This window comes from Alligator sinensis, unplaced genomic scaffold, assembly GCF_000455745.1.
Source record: "Alligator sinensis unplaced genomic scaffold, ASM45574v1 scaffold863_1, whole genome shotgun sequence".
NCBI classification, from domain to species: domain Eukaryota; kingdom Metazoa; phylum Chordata; order Crocodylia; family Alligatoridae; genus Alligator; species Alligator sinensis.
In genome coordinates this window covers 122,458-135,133 of record NW_005843063.1, presented here as the reverse complement: position 1 = coordinate 135,133, position 12,676 = coordinate 122,458, and positions in this window count along the sequence as shown.

Sequence of the window (12,676 nt, the reverse complement as noted above, 5' to 3'; positions counted from 1 at the left end):
GCAGCTTGAGGCCATTGCTCCTACTCCTGTTCTCTATGGCCACAGAAAATAGTTCATCCTCTTTATAATTGCCCTTCAGGTATTGGAAGACTGCAATCAAATCTGCCCCACCCCCCGCCCAGTTTTCTTTTCTTCAGACTAAATAATCCTAGTTCTTTCAGCCTTTCATCATAAGTTATGTTTCTGTGGTCTCCAATCATTTTGGTCAGTAATGGGCATTGGAAGAAGCCAAAGGGGCTTGCTGACAGACTTGCCACATACCAGCTCTTAGCAGCCTGGTCAAAGGTCTTTGTACAGTTTGCCCCGGGAATTTTTTTTGCTGCCACATGAGTTTATTGCTCCAGTGTCAGCCCCTTTGCTGTCTGTCATGCTCTTCTACAACTAGCTGGAGCCTTAAAAAGTCCATGCAGCCGTTAGAACCTGATCCAGAGGTCAGTGAATTCGATGAGAAGAGTCCCTTTCACTTCAGTGGACTTCAGATCAGATTCTTAATCTCAGCATAAGGTGCTATGGAATCTAGAAAAAACATGAATTTATACTATACTGAAATGAGGGTTAACAAGGGTAGTGCTGAATGAAATAGGAGAAATGTTGTTTTTGATTGTTTTTCCCCTAGGCATCATTCCCAGTTACCTCACCCCTACAGTTTACCCAGGACAATGGCTTTCCAGGAATGTAATTGCAAGCTGCTTACTTTCTGCTTCTTGAAACAAGACAGGAAAAAAATATGCCAGAAAAGTGTGCAAGTGACAGAGGTGCCATGGAGGTCTCTGTGGTACGGCAGAGAAGCCACCTGCAGAAAGTGATGGGGTATGTGGTGAAAGTAGGAAGAGTCATCTTGTGGGAGTCCTCTCCAGGTAAAGGGCAGTGCAAAAAGGAGAGCACATGTTGGAGAAATAATGTCAGTCCAAAGTGGAACACGGATAGGTGTAAAGCAGCAGAGGCCAATGTGATAAGCAAGTGGTGCTCAATCTGTTGGCCCTGTGGGGTGAATGACTCCCATGGGGCCAGATTGGGCCCTGTGCTGCTTCTGCCTGATCCTGTGTTCAGGAATTAGGCCCTGTGCTGTCTCTGCTTGGCCCTGTGTGCCTGGATTGGGCCTATGCCACTCCTGCCCAGTCCTGTGCACCTGGATATGGTCCCCAGCTGGCCTTGTGCAACCCAGTTGTGTTCCACACTGCCCCTGGCTTGCCTTTGCACACCTGGATCAGTCCTGTATTGCCCTATACACCTAATTTAGTAGGCAGAGCCACACTCTCTGGTCTGTAGTGCTCTGCACAGGCATATACATTTTGGCAGTGGGAGAGTGGCAATTAATGCTGCCACCCCCCTGCTGCCAAATTTTTGGATCTGGGGGGAAACTCCATGGACCAGATTATGTGGCTCCATTTGCGGGATCTGGCCCACAGGCCAAGGGTTGAGCACCCCTTGTATATGCAATTTCTAGTTAAAGTACTGGATCAGGATTCCTGACAGCAAGTCACCTCCGTCTCCTGTTTCTGGCAAAAATCAGTCTGTCGCATATCAGTCTTGTTTGAAATGCATTTAAACTATGAGCCCCCGGGTTTTAGCAGCTCAGGATTAAAAGGAAAAGAGCTGCTTCTTTACTGCTGGCTAGCTCCATAATCTTTGGTTGTAGAATTGGTGAAGAATGGCTTCTGTTTGCATGAATAATGCTTGTAGCCATGATCAAATGAGACTACTGGAGTCCTTACAACCAAAAAGCCTTTGAAGGTGTGTCCAAGGATTGCAGTGTTGCTAGATAGCTTCACTCTGCTCTCCTTGTGCATTGGGATGGGGTGAGCTTGAGTTTGCTTTGCCATCCATTGGCCCTAGCTGTGTGCGAGTGGGTCCCAACTTCTGTAATAGAGCAGGTTGTTAAGTAATATTTCTGGGTTAGTATGGAGGGCAGTTGGTGTGTTGGGTGCGAGGAAAACAAGGTAGAGGCAGCACCCTTCCTGTGGTGCTTGCTCAGAGAAGGGAAAAATGAAGAGACAAAGGGTAGAGCACTGAGACCCACAAAAATAGGAGTTTTCTCAGGGAGAAACAGTGAAGAAATTGGAGGCAGAGATGAACCAGGCCACAAACCCAGAACCATGAAAGCCCCAGGGAGGGGGACTGACTGTGAAAGGTAGTAGAAATATAAAGGGGAAAGAGGGCCTCAGAACTGGCCAGGAGTACTTTTATTATATGACTACATAAATAATTAAAATAAGTACTACATTAGTTCTTATTTGGCACAGTTTCCCACCAGTGATCAATATGCCTTAGCAGGGATGGCTGGTATCTGGGATACTATCATACAGAAAGAAGCACAGGGAGATGTCATTCACAACAACCATTCATCCCAGGAGCAAGATCTCAGAGGCTCCTAGGCATGATGATAACATCTGCTCTGTGCCATGTGGAGTTAAAAATCAGAGGAGTTTGCTGTCCTGCTTATTTAGTCACCCTAAGTGCAGTTCCCATTGTTAAGTAGACAGACCAGACCTTCCTGACATTGGACAATAGCCCCTAGACTTCTCACCACTCCTTCCTGTAGAGGTCACCAAAGCAGCACAGAAACTGGAGGCCTGCTGTCTACCACGCAAGGAGACAAGATTTGTTTGGTTATTTCTTTTCTTGGACCAACTTTAGAGCTGGAGGAGATGGCAGACAAACTCTCAGGCACAAACTTCCCTTCAGTAGGCTGGGGGGAAATAGCAGATAATAGTCCAAGCTAAAGACCAGTGAGAACAATTACTTTTGTTTAACCCCTTTAGATAAATGAAAGTGATTGGGTTTCTCTTGCATCCCGCCTCACTATAAAATTGGTCCAATAAGAGATTACCAATAAATCCTGTCTCTTGAATATTCCAGGGACCCTCAGGACTACTCCAACACACTACGAAGCTATGGAAAGTCAGGTAGACACAGCAGATGATAACGAGCACTCAAAAACTTCTCTGTTCTAGTGCTGTGGAAAACTCCTCCATCTGTCTGGGATTTCTCCTTGCACCTCTGCCCAAGGCTACCAAGGTTGGAAAAATAGAAAAATCCTTATCACCAACATTTCTGAAAGGGTGAGCTGATTTTGAGTCTAACAAGTGGGACATCTTGTGTGTAAGGTTGAAAACCACTGGTCTAAATGTTTCATTTTGACTCTTCAAAAATGAAATGTTCTAATTTTCCTCAGACTTCTTCTTAAAAAACAAAAAAACCCACATTGAATGAGACTGTTTACCTTCACCTAACTTAGCATGGTTTTTCAGATCTTAGGTATATAAACATTTTGAGATTTCAGCTGTCTGTCTTGATTTGGGATGGGAACAATGTTTGGACTCTCCCTGTTTTTTGAGGAAAATACTTTTGTGCCTTGCAAGCCAAGTCACATCCCCCCCTTCCTGCAGCCAGGTATCAGGTGCCGCTCGCCACTCCTCTGGGGGACTCGGCCCACGTGCTGCAGCATGGGCTCTGCCTGAGGTGATCTTTAGCATGGGACAGAGCATGTTGGCATCCATACCACTGCCACCTGCAATGGGGGGGATTAAATTCCCACCTTCCCCTTAACCTACCGGTGTCTGGCCTCTGTGGTCCCAGGTGCATGAGCAGAGCCTATTGGTGCCCATGCTGCCCTCTGCCTGCAATGGGGGGATTAAATCCACCCTTCCCCTCAGGCTACTGGGGTCTGGCCATGCCCCTGCTCCTGCTGCTGGAGCAGTGAGGGGGAGCAGGGGGTGGGGTGGGGGGGACACCTGGAAAGGGCTGCTGCCCCCCTGCCAGGCAGACTCAGCTGCACTCCAGAGCAGGGCTTTGCTCCCCCACCCCCTTCTCAGCTGGCAGGAGCAGTGATAGTGCTTCTGTTAGGGAGGAGAAGGACGGAGCCATCCCTGCATGTCTGGAACAGACAGCACAGCCAAGCCCAGCCCAGCCTAGGGATGCAGAGCATGCTGGGATGCTGGGGGACCCTGATTTAACTTATACTAGGTAGGGTTTGGGACACCAAGTTCCATAAACCGGTTTGACCTCAATCAGTTAAGTCTGATACTACATTCAACCAGGTTTATCTCAAACCGGTTTTGGCCATTTTGAAACTGCACTGAACTTCTGTTCTGTTACAGATTTAAACCGGTTTCTGATCACTAAAACTGGTTTATGTGTAACTTCTGTCCCTAGCCCTCGGGAACAGATTTTCCTGGTGAAATCTATAAAAGAAGAGCTCAGATCAAAGTCTGTGGGTTTCTTGACTGCAGGAAAGTTCAGCTGTGACATACTGGTGAGCCATGAGTACAACTCCTATTTGTATGGACTGAATGTGAGCTACACTTTAAAGTCTCCTTTTCAGTCAGGTCTGCAGGGCTGGGACCTTCAAGTTACCAAGTCAAATGCAAATCAAGCAGTAACTACCTAAAAACCAAATAGGATGAAAGGATCAAAGCAGCTGGTCAAGGGTTGTTTGTGCAGGCATTTATTGGAAGGTCCCAGGCAGTCATCCAACTCCAAGATTAGGCCAAGCATCAGACCTGATTTCAGGATGAAGGGCTAAATATGACTTGTGTCATCCGAGTGTGGTTCTTGGATTGGGCACAGGCTTCCTGGGGCTTCTGAGCTCAGTGTCCTGCTAACTTGCATTCTGCTATGGCCAGCCTGTATCTATTTTGAGCACAAGCCAGACTCATTTTTCCTCAGTGTCCACCAATGCAAGGTTGACTTAAAAGTGATCCAGTGTCAGAGCACCAGCTGACTGACTCCTAGTTCCCTCCAAAATGACACAGGTTTTATCAGTTGACATATTTACCTACCCTATGAGATTGCATTGATCGGCCTGAACTGCATATTGACCTTTTCACTTATGATGATTCTGCAGAGAAGAAATGCCAACACGTAGCTCAGTTCTGGAAGGAAAAGGAGAGGCAAGGAGAACATTACAAAAAGCTCCTCTGCACCAGCCTTCTATAATGAAACAATGGACAATGGCTGCACGGCAATGTTTCTGGGCACTAAACCAAGGTTCACATGCATACAATGCTGCATTGTAATTATGCTAAACCAACCGGTCACTTCGCAAGTAGGGTCATCAGTGCTTTTTGTAGAGAGCTGCACACTATGTGGAGCACATTCCAGTCATTGTGTTTGATCAAGGACTGCGCAAGCAGCACTGCACACAGGGCCAAGGTTGAAGGTGCAACTTATCATAGACACCAGGTCAGCAGTTCATAGGGAAACAGGATTAAGGTCCAAGGTACATATGGGATGACAGGAACAGCTAATCTGAAGCTGACCTGTCAGCAAAGGTCCCAGGGTCATTCTTAAGCAGGTAAAATGGGTTGGGATACAGGCAGCTCTCGTTGGCGCTCTGAATGGATGGAGGACAGGATGGAGCTAACTGGAATGCTCCACTTCAGACAGCTTGGACTTGCTGGGTTATAGTTTTAGCTCAGTCAGGGGTTGGAAAGGAAGCTCAGCTTTGCTCTGAAGCCACATAGCCCAGTATTCCAGACCTGGGTGCAGCTGATGATGCAGGATAGTCAAGAAGAGAGGTCAGGGAGTCTAACTTGCAGCAACACCCCAGGGGAAAAAGCAAATTAATGAGACTGTTAAATTTTCCCCTCAAGTTAGCTCCTGGTAGAACTCTGCCTGCAGGGAAACAGGGGATGCAAAAGGCCCTGTGAAAACTTACTAAATCCATTGGGGAGATGACCCAGCTTTCTGGAGAGAATCACTAGTATTTTCTCAGAGACTAGCAGCTCCCTTTTTCTATACACCTGTGTGATGATACAAAAGTAGCACTAGAAAGGACTTCACAAAGGACGTGGTCATCTAGTCCAGCTCCATGTTCAAGGCAGGATCATCCTGACTAAATCATCCTAGCCAACTGTCTGTCCAACTTGCTCTTGAAAATGTCCAGGGGTGGGAGGCTGCTTTCTCCCCACACTTGGCAAAGCTCCCACTGAGTTCAGTGGGCCCAGGAGTACATTGGTGTCTTTCTTCTACTTATATCCCCTGCTCAAGCTTTCTAGTTTTCTTCTTTGCCTCCTCTATGGTTGGTCTCATGCCTTTTTCTGTCTTTGACTGTCTTGGTAGCAAGGATGCTTCCTTTCCTGCACACATGTGCATGCTCTCTGTTTGCCTGTTTCTCCCTGTAGGATTGTTCTTCCCTTTTTGTGGGGATCCTGGTGGCATTTCCTTCTCTGTACTGTCAGGTCTATTTATTCAGTGCCTGCAGCCCATGGGAAGTGTTTCCTGGCTTGGTCTCTGATCTTGTACTGCAACCATGGCTTTATGAAAAACAGAGAAGAGGTTGGAAAAATCTGGGAATGTCATACCATAGGAGTTAGGGGGTCACCAGGGGCCATGGCATGTACCTTTGGACGAAATCCAGGTTGTTAGGTCCATCTTTCTCTGCACAGATCCAGGAGACTTTTGTGCTGTTTTGTTTCCAGTTGCCTCATGGCAAGGTGCTAATCTTAGGAAGAAAAAATTAAAGGCACAACTACAAAATGAGGAATAAGAAGTTAGAAGCAATAATTTCTTAGGGCGATATCTTTTTTTGGTCCAATAAAAGATATCACCTTAGAAATCCTTGTCTCTGCATATTTTTCTAAATCATCATGATTATAACACCACTCTTATGCTAGAATAGCAGGTGAAGCAGCTGTATGGCATAAAAGAGTCTGGGGGTTTATGACGATTACAAAATAAATATGAAGCAACTGTGATGCAGTTGCAAAAATGGTAGATCTTTTTTCATGTATTAATAGGAGTGCTATGTGCAAGACGTGAGGGGGAGCTTATCAGCTCCATTTCATGTTGGTGAAACCTCAGCTAGAGTACCGTGCCCACCCTTGGGCACTGCACCTTCTGGAAATTTGTAGACAAATTGGAAAGAGTCCAGAGAACTACAAGAATGGTATAAACAGGAGAAGTTATGACCTGTGAGGAATGATTGAAGGAATTGGGTCTGCTTAGTCTGAAGAGAAAGGAGTGAGGGGGAAATCTAACAGTCATCAATTATGGTGGACAAGGTTGTTATAAAGAGGTTTGGGTTGGTAATCAGTAGTTCTCTGTCAGAGAAGTAAGGCAGGAAGTAATTGGCTTAATTTAGAGCCAAGGAGATCTGGTCTCTTCTTCTGATTATAAAGCTACTTCCTCTTTTCCTCCAAAAGAGGAATAAAAAGTTACGCTTGACTTATACATGTGGTTGACCTGCAGTCAGGCCCTGCATGGTCTTGGCTTTTTTACTTGCATTTTTGTTCATGTGATAAAAATACTGAGCTAGATTTTTTCATTTTTCATTTTTTTTATTTTAGTACATTTATTTTTTACTTTAGTACATTTTTAGTTTTAGTGCACATTTTTGGAGCATTTAACCCTTTGAGTCCTTCTCTTGCTTATTTGATTCTTCTGGGGGATTTTGTAAGGGCAAGAAAAGTAGAAGGTTTTTTTTTAATCTGTACTTATCCAGTTATATTCAGGGAAGAAGTTGTTTTTGCTAAAACTGACCCTGGAAATGTTGAGTTAACTTATATACAGGGTCATCTTAGTATTGGGACAATATGGTGGATTAGTTAGAAAGTGTTCTCTAATATCTCTCAGCATAGTGAAACATTGGAACGGGTCTACCAGGGAGGTGGTGGATGCCCTGTCATAAGAGAGATCTTTAGATTTGTCAGGGATGGGCTTGGGTAGCCTTGATCCTGCCTCAATGAAGATGGCTGGACTGCTGACCTCTTGAGCACCCTTCCAGCCCCATACTTACACAATTCGGTAGCCCCAGCCTTCACAGCAGAGGAGGCTGGCCCATGGCATCATTACCCTTGCAAGTGTAGCCTGGGCAAGAGTGCCCAGAGGAAAAATGGTTGCCTTTGCAGGAGTGCTTAGAGCAGAGGAGACCCTGGCAGCAAGGGCTTTGAATCTCCCCTCAGGATTAGACTTTCAGTTCCACCCCCACAGTCCAAAAATCCTAGTTAAACTTTTGGATCTTTTATGCCTGCAGGTAAAAGCAACCCCAAATGCTACAGTTATGTAAGATGATGAAAAAACTGCTCTCAGTTGCTTAGACAGCTCTCCTCCTCATCAGCTTCTCCCTAGTTTAAAAAAGGTTGTCCAAGGTTGCAGGAAACCTGGGGGCATGGTGGTTGTATTTGCTTAGCAAGCAGCCAGCTGTTTGCATGGTAGGGGGAGGGGGATTTTAGTTGGCTTTTGCTCTGGGGAGTATGCAATACAAGTCACATTACTCTTTCATTTGCCTCTGAAACAATTTTGTGCAGTGGGTCATGGATTAAAGGACTGTGTGAAGGAAAGGCCTTACTTCTCTCTGTGCTGTTTTTGGCCTCCCTTCAGACCGGGGACAAATCTCTGCCTGACCTCTCTTACATTCTTTAGAGCTGATGGCAGTGCTGGTGGCAGGCCTTTGGGTACCTTACAAGCATATCTTTTTCTTGTGAGGTAGTGTCAGGACCTGGGATTCTGGTGCAGTTACCCATGAACCCTTATGCTGAGATCAGGGCACAAAGCTCTGATACTCTCAGACCTGACTGGATGCAGGGCTAGTGTCAGGATGTAACCCTATGTCTTGTACTTTGTGCCTCCAACTCTGCCTCTACAGGGTTTCATAGTTTCATAGTTTTAGGGTCGGAAGGGACCTAATAGATCTTCTAGCCCGACCCCCCGCCAGGGCGGGAGAACAACAAAAGAACCCTAAACAAAAAACGGGACTCAAATGAGTCCAGCCAGGTAGGTATCCAGCCTCTTCTTAAAGATCCCCAGGGTAGGGGCCAGCACCACCTCCCTTGGAAGGGGTTGATATAAGGACACAAGAGTCTATGGCTAGGTACAGACAGTCAAAAGGCCCAAGGCTGAATTGATTCAGTCTTTGCAGGTTAGTCTAAGATGCACAGATTAAACTGAAACAGAAGTGAACAGACATTTACCTTTGATTCAGGAAATGCAGCCACATGCCTGCAGTGGCTAAGGTCAGAAGCTGGGGGGGTACTACACCAGGGCTCTGGCTGTGTGTTCACCGCCTGTCCTGCTGCCCCTGAGGGCAGTCCAGAACTATAGCAGTAGGACTCTGCAGGGTTGCTCATCACTTCCTCTTCCCGCTTCCAGGTGCCTCTGTTATTTGTAGTCCACAGTTGTAGCTAGCAGTAAGTTTGAGTGGGGGAAAGGGTGTTTAACACCCCTCCCTGACCCCAGCCCCCAGTCAGGGTTTGCCTTGGGAGTGAGGGGGGGCAGTTCCCCCCTTGCAGACTGGGCTGCATCCCTAGCCAGGCTTGCCCCCTCCCCACCCTTGTCAAGCTAGGGAGCAGAGGGGTGGGGCCAGCCCTGCTCCCTGGAGCAGACAGCACAGCCCAGCCCAGGGCTGTAAAGCATGCTGGGATGCCAGGGGACTGTGATTTAACTTGAACTAGGAAGGGCTCTGGGACAGAAGTTTCATACACCAGTTTGATCCAAATGAGTTAAGTCTGATACTATATTCAACCAGATTTATCTTAAACCAGTTTCTGCCATTTTGAAACTGGTTTATGTGCATTGAACTTATGTTCTGTTACAGATTTAAACCAGTTTCTGATCGCTTAAATTGTTTATGTGTAACGTCTGTCCCCAACCTATGAGGTACTGGATCCCTCTGTGGTTTGGGCCTGTTTGGGCTCAGGCTTTCTTGAGGGCAATATAAAGGTTGAATCAGTATACAGTTGATGCTGAAGCAGAGCCCTCTGTGAGCTGTGTGTCCTCCACCCAAGGTTTGAATTATATTTGGACTCTTGGGTGGGGGGGTCTGCAATACTGTGGGGATGGGGCCAGTGGCGGTGGCAGCCGGAAGCAGCTGCCGCCGCCTGGGCTTGGAAAGGCACGGGGCAGGCTGGGGGCTGTGTGCTGTGGCTCATGGGCTCTGGGCTGTTGCGGGGAGGGGGTGGAAGGGGTGTTGATTGGCCTGTGGGGGTGCTTTTGTCTCTTATGGGGGACTCAGCCCCCTGAGCTCCCCTATATTTGAACTCTGCTTCCTCCCCTATGATACCACAGGGTGGAGGTCATGCCACAAAGTTCTTTGAGTTCCCTGCTGACATGGAGGCATTTTCTGCCTCAGCCAGAACTGTTCTTCAGGGCTTGTGTCTGTGCAGGCACTGCAGATATGTGTAACAGACTGGGCTTTTTACTCCTATATATCTTATGCCAGAGAACTGGCTCTAAAGTTTCTTCCTCTGGTCTCTGCCCTTCTGTAGGACTGATGTGACTGATCTAATCTCAGATCAGATATAAGGCTGCAAACCAAGTGGAAATGAAGCTGGAAGGTGGTGAGGGAAGGCTTGTGGAATATGGTAAGATAGCAAAGCTCAAGAAGTTATTTAAGCTAAACACATGTACTTAAAAAACATGGATATCCAGCCTTAGTAACATTTATAGAAAAAGAGCGTAAAATAGGGTATGGAAAATGAAAGCTGAACACTTGGAAAGAACACAGAAAGGACTGGTGAGGAGTGGATATTGTTCCTACTTTTAAAACTGTGCTTAGATTATCAGCAAAAATGGCAATGCAAATGAGAATAACCAGATTTTTATAACCTATCAATTACTGGCACTTTCAAGGAGTTGCTTTCAAGTAGGTGTTACGGAAAGCAAAGCCATGACTGCATAGTCAACGTAGTGCCAAGCAGCCGTGCCCTCAAACGTATTGCACTGTTCTATGCAGGCTATCACCTAGATTGGAGAAACATCTATCCACATCTAATTAGCCATGTTGTATGGGCTAATTAGAACTGCTGAGAAATTGGGTCAATAAACCTGCCCATGGCACTGGGGGATGCAGCCTCACTGCTGTTAGTTGAGAAGGCAACACACCTAGAGCAGTGCGGGGGTCAGGAATGAGGCAAAAGAGGAAAAGCAAGGAGGAAGAGGTCAGTTTTTAGCATGGGAAAAGGATTGCAGCAAAATGTCTCATCCAGAATATGGTACCTAATCATCCGGGGAAAGATGGTGACTAGTGAGGTGCAAAACATGTAGAAAACAGCCTGTTGGTTAGTTAAAACCAGTGTTACCAAATCTGCCCATTACTTTGGGGTGTGCTCATTTATTAGGGATAGTTTCTAGGGTCTTGGTGATTCTGTCAATGTGCTGCTTGTGTTACTATACGGAACTGTATTTCTCCCTTCTGCAAGCCCTCACCCCCAGTGGAGCTATCTTGCAGGACTCAATCTCAATGGGACTGGGTTCCTCCAGTCACCAAATCAGTCATACACACAAACACACACAAATTAACGTGACACGCCTGACCTGGCCGGGCTGATCAGCATGGACAGGCTGACACCCTCATATGCCAAGAATCAGTTCATAAGAGCAACAATAAAATGCAGTCAGACACAAGCACACGGGTAAACAGAATCCCTCTGAATCTGGCTGGGTGTCCAGCTGACACCCTCATGGGCCAGCATTCAGTTCATAAGGGCATGTCTGAGTCAAACTGGGTCAATCAGCCTGTACAAGCTGATCCCCTTATGTGTTTCAAACTCAGCACGTCCCAGTCTTTGGCCTCTTGATGAGCAGACCCCACAATAATTTGGGCTTCACAGGGATCTTTAGCATAGGGAAAAGAAGCGTTGCTGCAGAGCACGGGAGGAAAGAGAAGCAGAGAAGGAAAAATATACCCAACTACTACCAGTTTGACTATAAAAGTTATTTATTGCTAAGCATATGAAATATATAATAGTACTAGTAGTAATAGACATGCAAAAGAAAAACAAACACCAACAATGACAATACTACCCTGGTTTCACTAAGTATTTGGGGAAACTTAGCTCAAGCTTAACTGATACAGTTCAGGTTCAGAAGTTTATGCCTAGAAAGAAGACAGAGAACGCTGGGATCTCACCTAGTCCACGGTACTCAGGCTGCAAAGCTGACAGGCACAGTCTGTAGCACAGTCCTTGAAGGGAGAGATGATCTGTTCTTCCAGCGTCCCAAGAACGACAGGGGATGGTGTCAGCACAGGGGTTTTCTTCTTCTCCTTCTTTCCTCCTGCTTCTACTTCTTTTCCTTCCTTTTCCTCTTCTAGCAGCACACACACTTACAGATTTTTATACCCTCAGTTCAGCTGCTTCGAAGCACCCTCAGTAGTGTAAATCATTGTCTTTTCTATTGACAAGGGGTTATCTGGTTTGGACCATCTCAGGAAACTGATTGATAATCAGGAAACACTTAAGATTAGGGAGTAACCCAAATACTTGGGAGCCAGCTTGAAATTCCTATGGGTGGCAGATATACTGATGGGATATCTCATGGTTTCTTCAGGAACAATAGATAGCTTGCAGCATCAGGATTTTGGATTTTTACTTGTTGTGCACAAGCCTCAGCTTAGCATGACTTTTCCAGATCTTACTATAGTCTTTTAACAGACTTAAAACAATTATTGGGGTGCTCATAACCTTTTGTGGAGAGGACTCCCACCAGTCGTCTCGGGAAAGATATGACAACACCTGGGATTAGGGCTCCAGCAGGCTGGATGCTGTGATGAACCCTTAACCATTGTTCAAATGTTGCCCATACCCCCTCTGACTCGGTCTCTTGCCTCAGCATTCCCTAACCCGGCAACCGAGTTTTAGTCAATCAAGTTTAAATAGGCCTCCCATAGTGGGACCGGGGAATGTACGGCCCGAGATGCCTATTAAACTTAGAGCTGTGTGTGTGTGTCTGGGGGGGG